This window comes from Hemitrygon akajei, chromosome 5 (genome assembly GCF_048418815.1).
Source record: "Hemitrygon akajei chromosome 5, sHemAka1.3, whole genome shotgun sequence".
In the NCBI taxonomy this organism is placed as follows: Eukaryota; Metazoa; Chordata; class Chondrichthyes; order Myliobatiformes; family Dasyatidae; genus Hemitrygon; species Hemitrygon akajei.
The window spans coordinates 40,602,448-40,619,359 of record NC_133128.1 but is presented as its reverse complement, the minus strand read 5'-3'; the positions used below and the strand labels follow the sequence as shown (position 1 = coordinate 40,619,359).

Below are 16,912 nucleotides of genomic sequence, written 5' to 3'. Positions count from 1 at the left end.
TTCCAGGTGAGGCAACACTACATCTGGAGTCATCTACAGTATCTGGTGCTCCTGCTGTGGCCTCCGGTATGTCGGTGAGTCACTATGTGGATTGGGAGACCGCTTCGCTGAGCACCTATGTTCCATCCACCAAAAAAAAACAGTATCTCTCGATAGACACCCATTTCAATTCTACTTCCCATTCCCACTCCGACATGTCAGTCCATGACCTCCTCTGTTGTTGCAATGAGGCTGCACTCAGGTTGGAGGAATAACACCTTATATTCTGTCTGGGTAGCCTCCAACATGATGGGATGATCATCGATTTCTTGAACTTCCAGTAATTGTCCCCCCTCCTCTCCTTTACCATTCCCCATTTCCATTTCCCTCCCTCACCTTATCTCCTTACCTGCCCATCATCTCTCTCTGGTGCTCTTCCCTTTTCCCTTTCTTCCATGGTCTTCTATCTTCTCCTATCAGATTCCCTTTCTCCAACCCCTTATCTCTTTCACCTATCAACTTCCCAGCTCTTTACTTCACCCCCTCCCCTTCTCCTGGTTTCACCTGTCACCTACCACCTAGTGCTTCTTCCTTCCCTCAACCCATCTTCTTATTCTGACTTCTTCCCTTTCTTTCCAGTCCTGATGAAGGGTCTCAGCCCGATATGTCAACTGTTTACTCTTTTCTATTGATGCTGCCTGGCCTGCTGAGTTCCTGCAGTATTTTGTTGCGTTGCTTTACACTTCCAGCATCTGCAAACTTTCTTGTGTCTGTTGCACATTAGATACTTAGCTGAGAAATCGTGTCTAGATTTTTCAGTGGACAAAATGTGTAATTCTATCAAGACCATTTCCTGAAAGATAAAACTGCACAAAACCTATTCTTTTTGGAATCTTAGGATATCCATTAGTCAAAATAAGAACGTAAGAAATAGGAGCAGGAGTAGGCCACCCGGCCCATCGAGCCTGCCCCGCCATTCAGTAAGATCAGCCAATTATGGCTGATCTGGCCATGGGCTCATCTCCACCTACCTGCCTTTTCCCCATAACGCTAATTCCCCTACTATGCAAAAATCTATCCAACCTTGTCTTAAATATATTTACTGAGGTAGCCTCCACTGCATCATTGGGGAGAGAATTCCACAGATTCAGCACTCTCTGGTAAAAGCAGTTCCTCCTCCTCCGTGTCCTAAATTTACTCCCTTAAATCTTGAGGCTATGTCCCCTAGTTCTAGTCTCGCCTACCAGTGGAAACAACTTTCCTTCCTTTATCTTGTCTATCCTTTCATAATATTATATGTTTCTATACGATTTCCTCTCATTCTTCTGAAGTCCAGCAAGTACAGTCCCAGGCAACTCAATCTCTCCTCATAGTTTAATCCCTTCATCTCAGTAATCAACCTGGTGAACCTCCTCTGCACCACCTCCGAAGCCAGTATATCCTTCCTCAGGTAAGGAGACCAGAATTGCACACAGTACTCCAGGTGTGGCCTCAGAATGGGATGCTGGCCTTCATTGCTAGATGGATTGAATTTAAGAGCAGGAAGGTTATGCTGCAACTGTACTTGTGGGCCCAGCACGGACCCCTGTGGCACACCGCTCACCACTGATTGCCAACCAGAGAAACACCCATGTAATCTGAACTGTTAATTTGGAGGTTGTTTCAATTAGTCTCTGATTGAACTTGTAAATTCAAACCGGACATTGAGCTTCACAGTTGAATTCCTTCATTCAAGTTCCAGTACTGTTTCCTCTCATAGTGCTTCAATGGTCTGGGCTTCACTTTTGTTGAAATTTATTTCCAATCCAGTTCTTCTTCCTATTTCTTCAGTTTGCAGAGCAATCCTGGGCATGGCCTGAGCCTGTTCCCCACAGTTGTACAGTGTTTCCAGACTTCTTTCCTCGTCCAGCTTTACTAGCTCTCTTGCTCAGACTCCTGCTGTTCTGATTCTCTGCCAAACCACATTGGATCTTCTCCTTGATCAAAACAGTAGCACATAGGCGGGAAAAGAGAGGCATCACAGAAAGGAAAGAAAACTCTGAAACATGATTAACATTTATAACAGCAGGAAAACCAGTGTCAAGAAACATTTAATAAGGGTCAGAAAGAGAGTGCAGAACAGTTGATTCAATGACCCCGAATGCAAAAAGACCTTTGGCCTGGCCCTATCTTCTCCTTTTTTCTTCATTCTCCTTATCTGTCTCTACCCACAAGCTGCAGTCTCCTAGCTCCACACTGTCCCTCTCCCCCACTAACTCTATTTGCCTCACTCCTCCTCCTCACCTCTCATTCTGGCTACCCCCCCCCCCCCCCCACACGCTCAGTCCTGATGCAGGGTCTTAACCCAAGACATTGACAAAATGTTTGCCTCCACAGATGCTGCTCAATTCACTGACTTCCTCCGGCATTTTGTTTTTGACCCAGTTATTCTTGTTACTCCAAATAATTGGAAGTATACACAGAAATTAAACTCTGAACTCCATGAACCAGTTCTCCATGTAATCTACAGAACAAGATTTAGAGAGCAATGCAAATGAAATTCCGTCACGCATTTCAGATCTATTACCTGCTATCAAGTTAACCTTTTTCATGTCAGTAGCTCCTAGGTCAGCTCTTGTTATAAATGTTCCTCTTGAATCTAAGAAGCCCAAGAGGACTCTTGGGAAAACAGCTGATACTCTAAATAGCAGTCTACCCCTGCAGACCCTTCAAGAACACAGTGCAATATCTTGAATAAGAACAAAGAGCTAATAAGTTTCACCAGTCTTTACCAATTCTGTGCAAAATCTCATGATGTTTCTGACTATAGGATATTGTCTGCAGGGAAGTCAGCTTTTATCTCCTTCTCTGGTAAATAAATCATCTCCTGTTTGCAGGGGAGCAATGTGTGGGAAGAGCAGTTCCCAGGCAATGCAGGTGATGTGTGGAAAGAGGTGAAAAGTGGAGTGAAGCTTCTTCCAGTTTTATGGGATTTGTATGAGAGACGGTACTTTAATTTACAGTTGGTCTTCCTTGAGAGGACATTCAGTCTCTGCCTATGGAGTGCCGCAATTCCGGGGATGAAGGATTAGCTTTATTTGTCACATGTACATCAAAACATACAATGACATGCATTCAAGATGCTGGAGGAACTCAGCAGGCCAGGCAACATCTATGGGAAAAAAAAGTACAGTCGATGTTTCAGGCTTAAACCTGCCAAAGGGTTTCGGGGTGAAACGTTGACTGTACTTTTTTTCCATAGAGCATCTATGCATCATCCATGCCTGGCCTGCTGAGTTCCTCCAGCATTTTGTGTGTGTTGCTTGGATTTCCAGCATCTGCAGGTTTTTTTCTTCTTAATGACATGCATTTGTGTCAAATCAAATCAGTGAAGGTTGTGTTGAGCAGCCTGCAAGTGTCAGCACACTTCTAGCACTAACGTAACGTGCTCACAACTTACTAACCCTCACTTGTATGTCTTTGGAATGTGGGAAGAGCACCTGGAGCTTATGGGGAGAACAACAAAATAGTTTATCTAACTACTCACTACAAAGTAAACAATTATCCTCATTCTTAAATTTGATTTGCATTGTAATAAATCGATCAATAAACTCATCAGCTGGTCACTAAAGTAGAATACAGGAGAGATGGACTTTAAAGAGACTAGAAAACACAGAATTACTGAGAAGTTTAGAGAAACAAAGGGCCATTGTGAGCGCAGGTCACTGAAGTTAGCAAACAAGTAGATAATGTCATTATAAAGAAGCTTGGGATACTTAATTGGCAGAGGAAAGGAGTATGGATCGGTTGAGATCAGCGCATTATGATAAGGATGTGATAGAAAGAGTACGGGTGTCAAGGAGATTTATGAGAATGCTGCCAAATTCAGAGAATTTAGGGTGATAAAGGAATGACAAAAATGAGGTTGTTCACTTTGTAATAGAGAAGAGAGGATAGAGATAAGGTCTGAAACATTACCTACTGGACTTCTTGCCCTCAGTCCCCAACAGACTAGAACTTCCTTTGATAAAACAGACACGAACTTATTTAAAGTTTCTGGGAGCCCATCTGCTTTATACTTCTCACAACAACCTTACTGCAAAGACTGCTTTATTTCTAGATATTATGCTTCTTTCTCTGTGGATGTACTGGAATGTTTTAAACATTCTGCTTCTTTTGATGTTAATCTTTGAGAAGAGTTTTTTTAAAATTGTTGTATAAATTATTAAAGATTCTAAAAGAGAAGCTAATATTGTTAACAGGCTACTGCAAAGAATCAGCCCAATTGTGTAACTTTGCCCATTGATCTTTCCCAGGATTTACATAATATAATAGACATTAACATTTGATTTTTATTGTTATTGTACTGTACATTTTAACCATTGACTTTTTCTTCAGAATGATTTATTTGTTGATTATATTTACTTATTGACATATAATTGAAATTATGTGCTACCAGCAAAAGCAAATTTTAGAAAATAAAACATTTATAACTTATTTAACATTGTATTGCTTGTCTAGAGTTGGTAGCTGTGGTATCTGAATGATATAATTTGCACAATCATTTTCAGACAAATCCTGCATTTATAACCACGCAAGACTGCACAGTGAGACAGCATTTTCCAATGCAGTACCCAGCACACACTACGAAGCTTTGCAAATATCCAAGAACTGACCTTCAGGAAGTATCTGTGAAGAGATGCAGTCCATCAAAAATTATTTTGATAGTGCTTTTAATATTGGTCGTATCTGGAGGAGCTGCTGCCATTCTGTGGTACTTCATTTGTAAGTAAAACAAAAAATTCTGAAGTTGTCATTTGAAATTTTAATCATGGAATTGTGGTTTAGTAAACCTCTATGTAGTTTTGGGAGGGGCTTTGTAGCCAAGGTGTAAGTAGGTACTTTAACTGATATTATACAATGTTTAATATTAGTTCTATCCCCATCCCCTCTTCTTTTATTATCGCTCTCGGCTCTTATCAAGTCAAGTCAACCTTTATTGTCATTTCGACCATAACTGCTGGTATGGTGCAAAGTAAAAATGAGACAAAGTTTTTCAGGACCATGGTTTACATGACACAGTACAAAAAGCTAGATTGAACTGCGTAATAAAAAAAAACATAGAGAAAGCTACACTAGACGACAGACCTACACTGGACTGCATAAAGTGCACAAAAACAGTGCAGGCATTACAATAAATAATAAACAGGACAATAGGGCAAGGTGTCAGTCCAGGCTTCAGGTATTGAGGAGTCTGATAGCTTGGGGGAAGAAACTGTTATATAGTCTGGTCCTAAGAGCCCGAATGCTTCAGAGCCTTTTCCCAGACGGTAGGAGGGAGAAGAAATTGTGTGAGAGGTGCATGGGGTCCTTCATAATGCTGTTTCCTTTGCGGATGCAGCGTGTAGTGTAAATGTCCGTGATGGCGGGAAGAGAGACCCCGATGATCTTCTCAGCTGACCTCACTATCCGCTGCAGGGTCGTGCGATCCGAGATGGTGCAATTTCCGAACCAGGCAGTGATGCAGTTGCTCAGGATGCTCTCAATACAACCCCTGTAGAATGTGATGAGGATGGGGGGGGTGGGAGATGGACTTCCCTCAGCCTTCGCAGAAAGTAGAGATGCTGCTGGGCTTTCTTTGCTATGGAGCTGGTGTTGAGGGACCAGGTGAGATTCTCCGTCAGGTGAACACCAAGAAATTTGGTACTCTTTACAATCTCTACCAAGAAGCCATCGATGTTTAGTGGGGCGTGGTCGATCCGTGCCCTCCTGAAGTCGACAACCATCTCTTTTGTTTTGTTCACATTAAGAGACAGGTTGTTGGCTCTGCATCAGTCCGTTAGCCACTGCACCTCCTCTCTGTAAGATGACTCGTCGTTCTTGCTGATGAGACCCACCACGGTCGTGTCATTGGCGAACTTGATGATGTGGTTCGAGCTGTGAATTGTAGCACAGTCGTGGGTCAGCAGAGTGAACAGCAGTGGACTGAGCACACAACGCTGGGGGGCCCCCGTGCTCAGTGTGATAGTGTTGGAGATGCTGCTCCCGATCCGGACTGACTGAGGTCTCCCAGTCAGGAAGTCTAGGATCCAGTTGCAGAGGGAGGTGTTCAGGCCCAATAGGCTCAGCTTTCCAATCAGTTTCTGAGGGATGATTGTGTTGAATGCTGAACTAAAGTCTATGAACAGCATCTGAATGTATGTGTCTTTTTTGTCCGGGTGCGTTAGGGCCAGGTGGAGGGTGGTGGCAATGGCGTCATCTGTTGAGCAGTTGGGACGGTACACAAACTGCAGAGGGTCCAGTGGGGGGGGGGGCAGCAGGGTCTTGATATGCCTCATGACAAGTCTCTCGAAACACTTCATGATGATGGATGTGAGTGCAACGGGACGGTAGTCATTGACACAGGACACTGAAGACTTCTTCGGCACGGGGACGATGATGGTGGCCTTGAAGCACGTTGGAATGGTGGCGCTGCTCAGGGAGATGTTGAAGATGTCAGTGAGAATATCTGCTAGCTGGTCTGCACATCCTCTGAGCACTCTACCAGGGATGTTGTCTGGTCCAGCAGCCTTCCGTGGGTTGACCCTGCACAGGGTTCTTCTCACGTCGGCCACACCCCGCCTTGGTGCCCCTCCTCCTTCCTTTTCTCCTACGGTCCACTCTCCTCCCCTATCAGATTCCTTCCTCTCCAGCCCTTTACCTTTCCCACCCACCTGGCTTCACCTATCGCCTTCCAGCTATCCTCCTTCCCCTCTCCACCTTTTTATTCTGACGTCTTCCCCTTTCCTTTCCTGTCTTGAAGAAAGGTCTCAGCCTGAAATGTCAACTGTTTTTTTCCATGGATGCTGCCTGACCTGCTGAGTTCCTCCAGTATTTTGTGTGTGTCGTTTTCGATTTCCAGCATCTGAAGAATTTCTTGTGTTTATTAAACAATGTTAGTGCAATATCCAACACAGACGGGACCTTGATCAAATGGTTCCATACTGGGTAAACTCACTGAACAGTCAGGGAGGTGTCTCTCATACACGTTTGTTTGTTTGTTTCTGATAATTAGACTGGTTTGATCTATAAGCTTCATGTATAGTATTTGTGATATTTGCTCCTAACCTGTTCCCTGGCTTAGTATTTACTCAAACTGTCATGCTGTTTGCAATTTAAAATGATTTCTAGATTTAAACTTTGTATTTAAATGTATGATATTTTTGCAAAGCTAGGTTCCTGACACATCTTACAATTCATTGACTTTTTTTTAATAACCTTCATCTAACAATAGTGCAAGTCCTGAAATGGGAGAGCGTATTCTGCACTAGCACCCCAACCCAGTTATTGAAGAAGTTCATTTAAAAGATCAATATAATTTGGTCAGTTGTTTGGTGGCAACTACTGAATCATTTTTTTGTGTCCTCTGGTGTGGTGTACCTCCCTATTATTCCCTTCACAGTTTCAAAGAGGGTATAATGGGTTTTATTTTCAGAATATTCTTTCTCGTGTTTTGTAGAAGGACAGGAGGAGAAGTCTTCAGCTGCTCAATGAATCGTGCCTTGCTTCATATGGAGTAGGAAGACAGGGTCTAAATTTCATATCACATCAGAATGCAGTGTAGTTCTCGGAGGAGATGAAAGTGCTAAACTTGAGCTTTGCTCCATTCACATTGATATGGTTGCACCATGCAGTCCATTTTGCTTACTATGTAACATTTCCCAATCAGAAGTCTGGAGAGTGAATGAGTTGTTTACCACAGGTGACAGATATACAATATTTTTTTTTCTACTTGACTGCTCTAAGAATTGAAATTGTGTATTAACAATGCATTGGAACCCTCGTGTGCTGCAGGAGCAGAAGAACCTCACCCAGAAGCCTACCAAGGGACACCCAATTAAACAGCTATTGGACAAAGTCAATAAAGTTGTTACCAACAAACTTGGTCAAATTCTCTATGTACAAAACTAAACAACTTTTGGTATAAGTTCCCTCAAAAGCACCTGTCGGCTTAATTTGATACTATTATATTTGTGAAATGAATAATTACTCCTTCATAAGTTCCTGCTTTTCCTCCATCTACTGACATTTAATTACCGGTAGTTGTTTTGTTTTAGAGGACAGTGGTTTTAAAAACTTTCCTCTACATTGATATCTTTTATTGATTGAACAATGAAACCTTTATCTTTTCTATCTTGTATTTTTTCTTGTATCCATTCATCTAATGCTGTTGCTACATAATATTTAATTCAATCTGTCTCTTCATACCATCCCATATTAAACTCGTGTGATAATACTTTATCCGAAAGTCTTACTTAAGAAGGCAATTTATCAGATAAAACATTAGTAATTGAATAGATTGCCTTTCTAATCTGGCATTAACATGATTGGTTTCCTTTTTAATCATAGATATCCAGCATTATTGAGTATTCATACCTTTCCTTCACTTCTAGAAAATTGATTATGATTTTGTTCTTTTTAGGAGAAATAGTGGTAACATGTTTTAACTTAACTCATCTTTCAAGTATGTCCCAGGTTTTCTTAAGAATTTCAGTGCCTGCAGACTAATTTACCCAAACTGTAAAATTCTGTTAAATTCAGGCAAAACAAAAACTGGCACCTTCTTGCTCTACTAAACAATTTAAACAAAAAGTACAAAGCTCTTTCAGTAAATTTAAAGAATGTCTCAAGATGTCGGCTCCAACGAACAGTGAAACTTCTTGTCCTGATCATCTTTTTCTACAACTGAGAACAGTGCCGAACACTAGGAACACTATAAATGCAGGCCTAGCCTGCGAACACACAAAATATAGGTGCTGCACAGTTACAGACTGACACGGGGCGTGGGCTTCTGCTCGAGGAAGTGGTCATCGGAAGCTCGAACGCAGCAGTGTGGTAAGCACATCGACATTAAAGCAAGTCTTAAAGCGGATCCCTGCAGGCCCATGGTCATATCAATTCTACTTGCCAACGTCCAGTTGCTGGAAAATAAACTGGAGCGACTCCTCCATTCCTGATAAGCTGATGCTTACTATGCATGATTTGATGCATTGAGTGATATGACATTGCGGAAAGCCCCCTCTCCCCCTGAGGAACAGGACCCTCTCTGGCTGCAGCTGAGGTGAGGATGATCCTAGCCAGGGTAAACCCGAGCAAAGCTGCAGGGCCAGAGAGGTCAGGTGCTGAGGGACCCTGTGGATCAGCTAACAGAGGTCTTAAGGACATCTTTCAACATTTGCTGAAACAGTTCACTGTCCCTTTAGGCTTGGAGGCAGCCACCCTCATTCTGCTGCCCAAGAGGACAACGGTATCTGGCTTAAACGATTACAGCTCACTGTCACTGACTTCAGAATCATGAAGTGCTTTGAATGGCTGGCAATGGATCATATGAAGTGCCAGCTTCCAGCTGCTTTGGACCTTTCCAGTTCGCCGGCTACTCAAATCGGTCCACTAATGATGCCATAGCCTCGCCCCTCTACTCTGTCTTGTCCCAGCCAGAAAACGTTGCCTCGTGCCAGGCTGCTGTTCATCGATTTCATCTCTGTGTTTAACATACTCGTCCCTCAGAGGCCGGCGGGTAAATTATCCTCATTTGGTCTCAACACTCATCTCTCTAAATGAACCTTGGCCATCTTAATGGAATGACCCCAGTCAGTCCGAGTTGGCAGCCACATCTCAAACTCAATCACGCTGAGCACTGGTGGCCCCCAGGGCTGTGTGCTCGGCCCGCTGATGTTCACACTGCTGACTCACGACTGCACCGCCAGATCCAGCACAAACCGCATCACCAAGTTTGCTGGTGACACAACAGTGGCCAGCTTTGCAAAATGATGAGTTGGCATATAGAGAGGCTTGTCAGATGGTGCAAGAACAGCAACCCGAGTCTTAACGTGGACAAAATGAGAAAGATGACTGTGGACCAGGAAGGCACAGGTCAACCGCTCTCCGTGGCACATCAATGGCTCTGCTGCGGAGAGAGTGATGAGCACGAAGTTCCCTGCTGTGCGCATTATGGACAGTCTAACCCCAGCCCACAACACCTCCTCGTTAGTCAAGAAGGCACAGCAGTGTCTACACTTTCTGAGGAGTTTGAGGCAGTGTCTAACAACTTTCTACAGGAGTACCATCAAGAGTGCCCTGCCTGGCTGCATCATTGTGTGGCACAGAGCCTGCAAGGCATTAGATCGCAAGACAGTACGTAGGATAGTAAAACCATCGAGAGGATCACCAGGGTCTCCCTTCCCCCTGTTTGTGACATTTACCAGGAGCATTGCAGAGGAAGGGCCCAAAGCCTTGTTGAGAATCCCCACTTCCCATCCCACAATCTCTTTGACCCACAACCGTCATGAAGGAGGTACAGAGACATCAGGACTAGGACGGCCAAACTGTGTAATAGCTTCTTTCCTCAGGCTGCGAGACTAATGAATACCCTGGCACCACCGAAGCCTTGTCACTAGGTCGGCTGTTTGCTGTTTACTGTTTGCTGTTTACTGTTTGCTGTTTACTGTTTACTGTTTGCTGTTTACTGTTTGCTGTTTACTGTTTACTGTTTGCTGTTTACTGTTCACCGGTGTTGCATGCATTTTGAATTATATTTTTTTAGATAGATACTTTATTGATCCCAAAAGAAATTACAGTTTCACAGTAACCTTACAAATGCACAGATACACAAATATTAGGAGAGAATGTTATTTCATTTGGTTGTATATGTTCAGTCATGACAATACACTTGAATTTGAACTTGACATTTGTTCAATCTGTTGTTTTTTAGACAAAGATTCTTCGGTTTACAATAATATGATTGTCTCATAAAACAATGTTAGTCTTATGAGATTCTGGTTGCTTTTGAAATGACTTGTAACATATTTTTTAACCTTGTGTATTGGTTCTTTTGTTGGAGCATTACTTTAATATATAATAACAATGCTTTCAGCTATTTACTGTGATTATATTCCTCGCATCTACCAGCAATTAAGCTTTTCACATGCAACTTCTGAATTTTGCGTCGCAATTTTAACTGATTTTTTGCATTCTATCAAATCCAACAGCTAAGATTCCGAATGGTAGAGTTTACTTCAGTGGCTCCATACATCTGCTCAATGTCCTTTTCAGTTCTACACTAACAGACAGCAAATCCCAGGAGTTCTTGCTCTTAGCCAAACAGGTTGAGGAACCAGTAAGTAAAATTTTGTCCTGAAAAGTTTGTGTAGTTTTTGTTTCATTCTGGTGCTCAGAAGGTATAGCCACACGTGAGATTAACATCTTAAAGTACTAAAAGTTTAATAGGATGGACCGCTTCTGGTGTAGATTAATCTGGGAACAAATTTCCTTTAATATTCTGCTGATATCTAAAGTTAAATTATCAATTAATCTTTCCACCCAAACTTAATTTTCACCAACCTTCATAATAGAATGGCAATTTTTACAATAGTATTATTTGGTGTACTTAGGATAGTGTCCCTCTACAAATTCAAGAATTGCCCTTCTTGTAAATTCAACCGAAAATGGGTTTACCACAAAACTAAGCCTTTCTGCCGTCCTTCAGAAAGGTTACCCATCACGGTGAACTGAACACTACCATGTGTAGCTCAGAAGATACCGGAGCCTCTGTTTCAGTAAAGAGATCTTATTAAGTTCAGTACCGTGCAAAAGTCTTAAGAGTCTTAGAGTTAGGGGGTCTAAGAGTTTTGCAAACCACTATAGTAATTTTATGTATTGCACTGGACTGCTGAAAAGAAAACAAATTTCATAGCATATGTGAGTGATGACAAACCTGTTTCTGATATGGGTCTCTATGGTGGACTGAGAGTGGGAAGGGGGCAGGGAGAGGGGAATCATGATTAGGGAAAGTGGAGGGAGCAGGAAGCACCAAAGAGACATTCTGTAATGAACAATAACCCAATTTTTTGGAATCAAATGACCTTGTCTCGTGTCTCTGTGCTGGGTGTGTCTGCACCCACACCAACCCCGCCCAGCACTTCATCTCTGCCACCTGCCTCTCACCCCTTTTGTGGTACTCCACCCTCATCATTTCCAACACCCTTTGCTCCCGCAGGTCTACAAACTTGCCCACTGCTCCACATTGACTAACACAGTGCTATGTATATATACCTAAGACTTTTGCACAGTATTGTACATAGATAGATAGATAGATAGATAGATAGATACTTTATTCATCCCCATGGGGAAATTCAACTTTTTTCCAATGTCCCATACACTTGTTGTAGCAAAACTAATTACATACAATACTTAACTCAGTAAAAAATATGATATGCATCTAAATCACTATCTCAAAAAGCATTAATAATAGCTTTTAAAAAGTTCTTAAGTCCTGGTGGTAGAATTGTAAAGCCTAATGGCATTGGGGAGTATTGACCTCTTCATCCTGTCTGAGGAGCATTGCATCGATAGTAACCTGTCGCTGAAACTGCTTCTCTGTCTCTGGATGGTGCTATGTAGAGGATGTTCAGAGTTATCCATAATTGACCGTAGCCTACTCAGCGCCCTTCGGTCAGCTACCGATGTTAAACTCTCCAGTACTTTGCCCACGACAGAGCCCGCCTTCCTTACCAGCTTATTAAGACGTGAGGCGTCCCTCTTCTTAATGCTTCCTCCCCAACACGCCACCACAAAGAAGAGGGCGCTCTCCACAACTGACCTATAGAACATCTTCAGCATCTCACTACAGACATTGAATGACGCCAACCTTCTTAGGAAGTACAGTCGACTCTGTGCCTTCCTGCACAAGGCATCTGTGTTGGCAGTCCAGTCTAGCTTCTCGTCTAACTGTACTCCCAGATACTTGTAGGTCTTAACCTGCTCCACACATTCTCCATTAATGATCACTGGCTCCATAGGAGGCCTAGATCTCCTAAAGTCCACCACCATCTCCTTGGTCTTGGTGATATTGAGACGCAGGTAGTTTGAGTTGTACCATATCACAAAGTCCTGTATCAGTTTCCTATACTCCTCCTCCTGTCCATTCCTGACACACCCCACTATGGCCGTGTCATTAGCGAACTTCTGCACATGGCAGGACTCCGAGTTATATTGGAAGTCTGATGTGTACAGGGTGAACAGGACCGGAGAGAGTACGGTTCCCTGCGGCGCCCCTGTGCTGCTGACCACCGTGTCAGACCTACAGTCTCCCAACCGCACATACTGAGGTCTATCTGTCAAGTAGTCCACTATCCAATCCACCATGTGAGAGTCTACTCCCATCTCCGTTAGTTTGTGCCTTAAGATCTTGGTACAAGTAGCAGCTACAACGACAGGAGGCCAAGTGTAGAACCTTGTCACTACTCTTTTAAGATCTGAGCCCTCTTCAGAAATCTGTGTGGCCATACCTTCTGTGAGGAGCTGCCTTTGGTTTAACACTTCCCGTCCTGAGATTTGACCAAACATGCTCAATGTCCCAAAGTCTTCAGTTCCTACCTCTTAGCTATCCGTCACAGCACATATTACCTATATCTGAATTGGCAGTTGCGAGTTTCACTTTTAATGTTGGTGTCCGTTCATTCTTGTTTCTTCACAGAACAGACTGGCCACCTTGGCTTTCCAAAATGGAAAATGGAGCCAGGGCAGGGTGATGGAGAAGGGAGGGGGAATTAATAGTTCAATTTTAACCATCTTTGTGTAGTAAATCAGAAAAGAATTTGGTTTAAAGAAAGAAGCTGGATGCAAGAAAAAGAAAGATTTGTTAAGAGTCTACCACTTTTTCAATGCTTTGGTTTCTGCTGGTGGCCACTTTAATTGTGGACATCACTCTTGCCCTCAGGAGTGTGTAATACTTTGACTTCATGAGGTTAAAGTTATGGGGACTAATTACTTGCCTCAGACAGGTAATTTTTATTTGTGAATGTTGTGCTGTTGGTTTGGATGATGCATATTCCATAGTTTAAATATTTGGCAGTGCAAAGTGTCATTTTTAAATTGTGAACGTATGTGAAAATGTGGGAATAAGCTACATGAATGATTAGCCAGAGTCCTGAGACTGTTGAGAGCGTGTGAAATACACCAGGTATTGTTTGATATCACTCACATAGTTGGCAGGATTCGTAATTGAAGAGGCTGTCACTAGTAACACATGAGATTCTGCAGATGCTGGAAATCCAGAGCAGCACACACAAAATGCCAGCGTATCTCAGCAGGTCAGTGCATTTGAGGGCATTGAGACTTCTGCCGAATCAAATCCATAAATTAAAGACTGAGCGCTTTTCAGTGAATTCCACAAATTGTTTTTCCCTCTGTGTTTTATGCCTGAAGAATTTTCTGGTCATCAGTGAAACCATTTTGTCATCAGGAAATATGTTAAATACTGGGCTGTTTCACCAAATCCGGCTGTCATTCATGCTTTATTGCTTTGTTCTACAAATGGGTGTCATTCTTGCTTTGTTCTGCTTTCTCTTGCGGGGCACCAATGCAATTTAATCTCCCTTAAAAAGTATAGACTGAGGTTAGACAGTGTTTGAGAGTGCTTGCTAATCCTATTAATCAGGACTGTGGCTAATCCTTGGTATAGCTTGTCACAGATCATTACCACATCTCCTTACTAAGTATAACCTCAAAACCACACCACTCATTGTTAACCTTGCATCATTCAAACCATAATAATGCTTTAAGGTAATGAGTCATGTGGTTCCAAATAAAATCATAAAGTGCTGAAAATATTTTGGCCGGTCAGATAATATTTGTGACCTGAAACGTCAATCTGTTTCTCTCATCACAGATGTTGCCTGACACGCTGAGTATTTACAGCACTTTCTGTTTTCATTTGACATTTCTAGATTGTTCTGGGTTTTGTTTTTCAAGCAATGAAGGTTGATAGATTCTTGATTAGTCAGGGTATGAAAGGTTATGGAGAAAAGGCAGGAGAATGGGGTTAAGGGGGAAATGGATTGGTCATAATGAAATGGCGGAGAAGACTAGATGGGCCGAATGGCCTAATACTGCTCCTATGTCTTATGGCTAATCACTGCAATTGTGATAGCGAGAATCATTATTAAATATAATTATTTATTTAGTTCTCACATTCCTGCTTAAAAAATAACTTGTTCACAGTTTGGCCATTCTTAGAAATAACTATGCAATTTTATAAAACATGATCACACAGCCTTACAACTATATTTTATTTAATGTGTTTGGCAGTTGACAGAGATATTTAGAAGATCCCAATTGGCACAGAGCTTCGTTAGTGTCAACGTTACCTCCTTTAGGTATGAATCAGTTCCTAAAGATTTTCCTATCACAGCACAACTTTCTAAGAGTTTTTAAATGTTAATGTTTTAAAATATTTGAATCGATGATAAAAACTGTAAATTATTTATTGTCTTACAGTGAATTCAAGAGCTGCAATATAATATGTACAAATGTATAATTAATACTTGTTACAGTTCGTTGATAGTATCAATAATTGCTGTCCTTTCTGTTTTGGATAACAAGATTATTTTCAACAAAGAGATAGAAATCTGGGAAGCTATGTAACTTGACAGATCCACCAAATAATCTTAAAATTAATATAAGCTGTATTTATGTAACATGCTTTTGTTAGAAAAAAATGCAAGCCATTTCACAAATGATAGAATAAAGTGGAGCTGTAGATCAAACAAAAATGGAAATAAGAAGGGGTAACTAAGAATTTAACCAAAACATGTTTTTCAAAGGAATAAGAGGTAAGAAGGCATTGAAATGGGGAATGTTGAGGATTAAGATCCCTATGAGCAAAGGCATGACCACTTACATTAGAAGAAGAGTGTGGAACACAAAAGTTATGGTCAATGTGAAGGGACTTATGTTAAATATTAAGATAAAATAAAGGGGGAGCCATAAGACTTTGGGATTTGCATTAGATTGTCACTTTATTGGTCTCCCATTCTACTCTTTCTGATATTCATTCTCAAGGGTGCCTGATAAGGTAGTTTCTGTTCATCTGTAGCAACTAAAGAGGCATGCCTTATCCACAAAGTGTAGGATAATGGAGGATCAACAGGTCTTTGAGTGAAGGGATGGTGGCTAAATGGATCTTGGTACAGAATGAAAAATAAAACACAGTTGAGGTTTATGGACATTCACTATCCTCAGGCCATTAAAATTTAGAATTTACTAAGCACCGACAAATGGGCAAGAGTCATTTCTGAGTTGCTTTTTTGTGTAATCTGTGATTCTTGTCTCCAAAACCATCCCTATTATAAGGCCCATTGTCAAAACATGTAGATCCTGTATACTTAGCATTAAACTTGTAAAAATTCATTCATTGAGGCAGTGTGTAGGTTTGGGCAATATTTATGTTATTTCCCACAAGCAAACAAACCTCACTATAAATGGACTTTGAGAATGTATGCATTATAGATGGTATTGTATGCATTTTTTGTAATGGGCAGTTTTTAATGAAATCTACTGTATCTTTTTTCCACAGTGAAGGAAGTGTTTTAGCTTACTTTGTGATTGCATTCAATGTGGGTAAAAAAACACTTCTAGAAGATAGCCAGGTCCTACATGCTGATGATGTGATTAAGGTCTTGAGGAAAACTTCTGAATCTAGCACTCCTGCAGTATTCCTGGGAAACTTGCTTATAGATGTTAATTCCATTGACATTTATGGTATGATTTTCCTCCTATGATATTAAATCTCATAATTAGAATATGATAGAAGTTACTTTATATATTTGGGAACTTGGAAACAATCAGTCTATGCACATTTGTAATTAGATTGGCAAAAAATTAAACACAAAATACATGCTAATTTATATCGCGTGTATGTTAAATTGGGTTCTCTTTAAGGAGGTTTTCAGAAGGAAGAGGCATTACACATATTGCAAATGTACTTTTGGAATGTATAACGTGAAAGATATTTGCTTCCATTTTTTCATCAGAATGCAGACACCAAAATGATTTGATCTTAAAATTGTTATGTCTAATTTATAAAATTAAATTTTAGTTTAATATGAAAATAAGAAATCAATTCCAACTTTTCAGT

At 41.3% G+C, this 16,912-nt stretch overlaps 1 long non-coding RNA gene across 1 annotated transcript; it reads left to right on the top strand.

The window, feature by feature from the left end:
- The first annotated feature begins 4,607 nt into the window (after positions 1 to 4,607).
- On the top strand, positions 4,608 to 16,444 carry LOC140727668 (uncharacterized). Its single transcript, XR_012098897.1, has 4 exons — positions 4,608 to 4,743; positions 10,986 to 11,113; positions 15,085 to 15,152; positions 16,352 to 16,444. It is a non-coding gene; the product is annotated as an uncharacterized lncRNA (long non-coding RNA).
- The last annotated feature ends 468 nt before the right edge of the window (positions 16,445 to 16,912 follow it).